At 33.0% G+C, this 5,433-nt stretch overlaps 1 pseudogene; it reads left to right on the plus strand.

Moving 5' to 3' along the window:
* Positions 1-1,244: 1,244 nt before the first annotated feature.
* LOC113200830 (small COPII coat GTPase SAR1B-like) lies at positions 1,245-1,828 on the plus strand (annotated as a pseudogene).
* The last annotated feature ends 3,605 nt before the right edge of the window (positions 1,829-5,433 follow it).

Here is a 5,433-nt window from a genome sequence, read left to right on the forward strand (position 1 = left end):
ATCAAATACAGCACAACACAATGATACTCATTGACTTTAACACACTTATCTCACCACTGGATAGATCCTCCAAACAAAAAACAAATACAGAAGCCAAAGATGGGCTGGGGTTGTAGCTCAATGGTAGAGTACTTGCCTAGCGCATGTGAAGCACTGGGTTTGATCCTCAGCACCACATAAAAATTAATTAATTAGTTAATTAAATAAAGGTACTGTGTCCATCTACAGCTAAAATATATTTTTTAAAAAAGCTGAAGAACTTTGTAAAAATTGTAAAACAAAATGTAAAAAACTACAATGAATAATTTAGATTTAACAAATATAGAACATTTCAACCATCAATGATTCAATATACTTTCTTCTCCATAGCACATGAATCCTTCTCTTAAGTAGACCACATCTTAGGCCACAAAGCAACTCTTAAAAAAAATAGAGATAATACCTTGCATTTTATCAGATCACAATGGAATAAAATTAGAAATCAATGATAGAATAAAAATAGAGGCTATCTAACGCTTGGAGACTAAATAATATGCTACTGAATGATGACTGGATAGCAGAAGAAATCAGGTATGAAATTTAAAAAATACTTAGAGGTAAATGAGAATAGCAACACAACATATCAAAATCTCTGGGACTTTATGAAGACATTCTAAGACAAAAGTTCATTGCATTGAGCTCATTCAAAAAAGAATATAAAGTTGCCAAATAAATAACCTAATATTACATCTTTAAGCCCCAGAAAAAGAAGAACAAATCAACACCAAAATCAGATAGGAAATCATTAAAATCAGAGCTGAAGTCAATGAAATGAAACAAAAAAAAATTTCAAAAAAAATCAACAAAACAAAAAGTTGGTTCTTAGAAAAAAATAAATAACATTGATAAACCCTTCACCAAGCTAATGAAAATTTAAAAAGAGAAAAATTAGTTACTAAAATCCATGATGAAAAAGGAAATAACACAACAAACACTATTGAAATACAGCTGATAATCAGAAACTATTTTGAAAGTTTACACTCCAATAAAACAGAAATTCTTGAAGATATCAACAAATTTCTAGAAATATATGTACTACCCAAATTGAATCAGGAGGATATATACAATTTAAACACATTAATTTCAAACACTGAAATTGAAGATACCATCAAAAGCCTACCAACATAGTGCTTTGCAATTCAGCCTCAGAAATGTAGGGGAAGGAATTGCATTCACTCCCGTCTCAGACCCTGTAAGATTTGGATATGTCCTTCATATTTGATTGGCTCTACAGTGAGTTTAGAAGTGTACTATACTGTTCTTAGGATTATATTAAAAAACTGGTAAATTGGTATTTCTTGGATTGGATAATGAGGAAAAAACATGCAAAAGATGACAGACTTGGTCAACATGTCCCAACATTACATCCCACTTCAGAAGTATTGACTATTGCTGGTGTATGACTTTTACAACTTTTCTGGGTGGACATGTTCAAGCCTGAAGAGTATGGAAAAACTGCCTTCCTGCTGTCAAAGGCATTGTATTTCTTGTGGATTGTACAGCCCATGAAAGGCTGTTAGAATCGAAAGAAGAATTTGATTTACTAATGACTGATGACACCATTGCTAATGTGCCTATACTGATTCTTGGGAATAAGATTGACAGACCTGAAGCCATTAGTGAAGAAAGGTTAAAAGAAATGTTTGGTTTATATACTCAGACAATAGGAAAGAGCAGTGTATCTTTGAAATATCTGAATGCCGGACATTTAGAAGTTTTCATGTGAAATGTGCCCAAAAGACAAGGTTATGGAGAAGGCTTCTGCTGGATGGTACAGTACATTGATTAACATCAACATCAACCTGCCTCAGCTCCAGGTCTTGACATTCAGGTCTACTCAGAGATTTGATCACTTGCCATGCATAACTTGAATTCAATAGAATTTGGTTGCATTTAAAATACATGTTTTTTTAGATTACTAATGTTATATCAACTTAGTAATTTGAGTGAGAATTGAAAACTGATTCAAGTAAGTTTGAATATCCTAATGTTTGCTTTCTATTTAAAGTTTATAATCTGACATTACCCCCAGCACCATTTATAAAGAGCAACTTTGCAGCAGTACATTTGAAGCACTTTTTAACAATGTAAATCTACAAATATAAACTATATTTAAAAGCTCATCACATTAAATTATTTATGTACTTTTTTGGAACTAGTTTTTAAATTTTAGATTATATGTCTGCCTCTCAAGTGTACAGTTAATAATTAGCTTATCAATAATTGCATGATGCCTTACAATTTTCAATCATACTTTATATTATACAAATGTCATGCAATAAAACAAACTCCAATGTTTGGGGGGAAAAAAGAGTCTACCAACAAAGAAAATCCCAGGGCCAGACAGATTCTCAGCTGAGTTCTATCAGACCTTCAAAGAAGAAATAACACCAATTCTCCTCAAATTAAATAAAAAGGAGGGAACCCTTCCAAACTCATTGTATGAAACTAGTATCACCCTGATACCAAAACCAGACAAAAACACATCAAGAAAAGAAAACTTCAGATCAATGTACCTGATGAACATAGATTCCAAAATTCTTAATAAAATCTTGGCAAATTACATATAAAAATATATTAAAAAGATAGTTCACTATGATCAAGTGGGGTTCATCCCGTGGATGCAAAGTTGGTTCAGCATATGAAGATTAATAAATGTAATTCATCACATCAATAGACTTAACAACAACAATAAAATTATTATCTCAATAGATGCAGAAAAAACATTTGACAATAAAGGCATCCATTCATATTCAAAACACTAGAAAGACTAGGGATAGTAGGAACATACTTCGAAATTGTAAAGCTATATAAGCTAAACCCAAGGCCACCATCATTCTAAATGGAGAAAAACTGAAAGAATTCCCTCTAAAAACTGGAACAAGATAAGGATACCCTCTTTCACCACTTCTATTCAACATAGTCCTAGAAACTCTAGCCAGAGCAATTAGATAGAAGAGAGAAATTTAAGGGACATGTATAGGAAAAGAAGAACTCAAATTATCCCTATTTACTAATGATATGATTCTATATTTAGAAGATCCAAAAAACTCCACCAGAAAACTTCTATAACTCATAAATGAATTCAGTAAAGTAGCAGGATATAAAATTAATACCCGTAAGTCAATTATGTTCCTATACATCAGTAATGAATCAGCTAAAAGAGAAATTAAGAAAACTATCTCATTCATAACAGCCTCAAAAAAATATACTTGGGAATCAATCTAACAAAAGAGGTGAAAGACCTCTACAATGAAAACTACAGAACATTAAAGAAAGAAATTGAAGAAGACCTTAGAAGCTGGAAAGAACTCCCATGCTCCTGTATAAGCGGAATGTCAAAATGACCATTCTACCAAAAGTGCTATACAGATTTAATGCAATTCCTATTAAAATCCAATGATGCTGCTCATAGGCATAGAAGAAGCAGTCATGAAATTCACTTGGGAAAAGAGGCCCAGAATAGCCAAAGCAATTGTTATTGAGAAGAGTGAAGCAGGAGGCATCACAATACCAGACTTTAAATTATACTACAGAGCTATAGTAACAAAAATAGCAAGGTACTGGCAGAAAAACAGTTACAAAGACCAGTGGAACAGAACAAAAGTCACAGAGACTAACACACATAACTACAGTTATCTCATGCTAGGCAAAGGCACCATAAATATGCATTAGAGAAAAGATAGCTTCTTCAACAAATGGTTCTATGAAAACTGGAAATCCACATGTAGCAGAATGAATTGAACCCCTATCTCTCACCCTGCATAAAAAGCAACTCAAAGTGGATCAAGGACCTAGGCATTAGATCAGAGACTCTGTGCCTACTAGAAGAAAACGAAAGCTCACATTTCCATTGTGACGGCACAGGAAACAAATTCCTCAACAAGACTCTCAAGGCACAAGAAGTAAAATCAAGAATCAATAAATGGGGTAGTATCAATCTGAAAAGCTTCTTTACAGTAAAGAAGCAATGAAGAATGTGAAGAGAGAGCCAACAGAATGGGAGAAAATCTTTGTCCCCTGCACCTCAGAGCATTAATCTCCAGGGTATATAAAGAACTCAAAAAAACTTAATACCCCAAAAACAAATAATCTAGTCAACAAATGGGCAAAGGAACTGAACAGGCACTTCACAGAAGAAGAAATATTATTGGTCATAGAACATATGAAAGAATGTTCAACATCTTTACCAATTAGAAAAATGCAAAATAAAACTACATTGAGATTTCATCTCGATACAGTCAGAATGGCAATTATCATGCTAAGTGAGATAAGTCATTCTCCCAAAAACCAAAGGCCAAATGTTCTCTCTGATATGAGGACGATAACACACAATAAGGTATGGGGGGAGGGAAGAAGAGAAGTTTGTTGGATTTGACAAAGGAGAATGAAGGGCAGGAGTTGGGATGGGAATAGAAAAGACAGTAGAATGAATTAGACAGAACCTTCCTATGTTCATATATGAATACACTTCCAGTGAAACTCCACATCATGTACAACCACAAGAATGGGATCCTAATTAAAATAAATTATACTCTGTGAATGTATAAAATGTCAAAATATACTCTACTATCATGTATATCTAAAAAGAACAAATTTTAAAAAGAAAACAAATCTCAAAAGATAATAAGAAACATTTTTAAGTAGTTGATTTAAAAAAAAATAAGCTCCTGTTCATATGCAAAATTAAGTTGAAGTGATCCAGGGCTCTAGAGGGACACAGTTTGGTAGAATCAGCATAATCCTCTCTGACGATGTTTCACTCTTGAAATGGTGACTAGCAGTTTCCAATTTGGTTTACTCTCTTCATGTGGTATGTTTTTCCATCCCTGCTTCATTTCCTTGTACTATTGGTGAGTTGAATTGCCTCTTGCTCAAATTATAAGGTCCTTCAGGGTTAGAGAGGGACTGTGACTCATGCATTTTATTTTCTTTTTCCTTGCCTCCACCCTGAAGCTAGCACTCTGCTGTTCTGTTTTCTCTTTCAATATGAATTTATAAATATTTCAATACAAGTTTATAGAAGCAAAGCTTAATTTAAAAAATTGATTTCTTTCATCTGGTTCTCTCAATAATTTCATGTTTATTTAAAATAATTATTATTTTATTTGATAGATAAATATTGGGAATTTATTTTTGATTAGGCGCATTGCTTGTTAGCTAACTTTTATCATTCCTCAACACAAAATATCTTACTAATTGTACTTCTGCATAGTACATTCCCTTCTCTATGACCTTTTACTACTGGGTCAAAGTTATTAAAAACAATCTCTATGGCTCACTTCTTTTGAGTCTGAACTCAGAAATGTCACTAATGATATTCTTTGCAAAGCATTTGATTTGCTTTTGCTGTGGGTTCTTTCTTTCACCCTAGCTGATGAATTTCTTCACTAG

Source organism: Urocitellus parryii, chromosome 4 (genome assembly GCF_045843805.1).
Source record: "Urocitellus parryii isolate mUroPar1 chromosome 4, mUroPar1.hap1, whole genome shotgun sequence".
In the NCBI taxonomy this organism is placed as follows: Eukaryota; Metazoa; Chordata; class Mammalia; order Rodentia; family Sciuridae; genus Urocitellus; species Urocitellus parryii.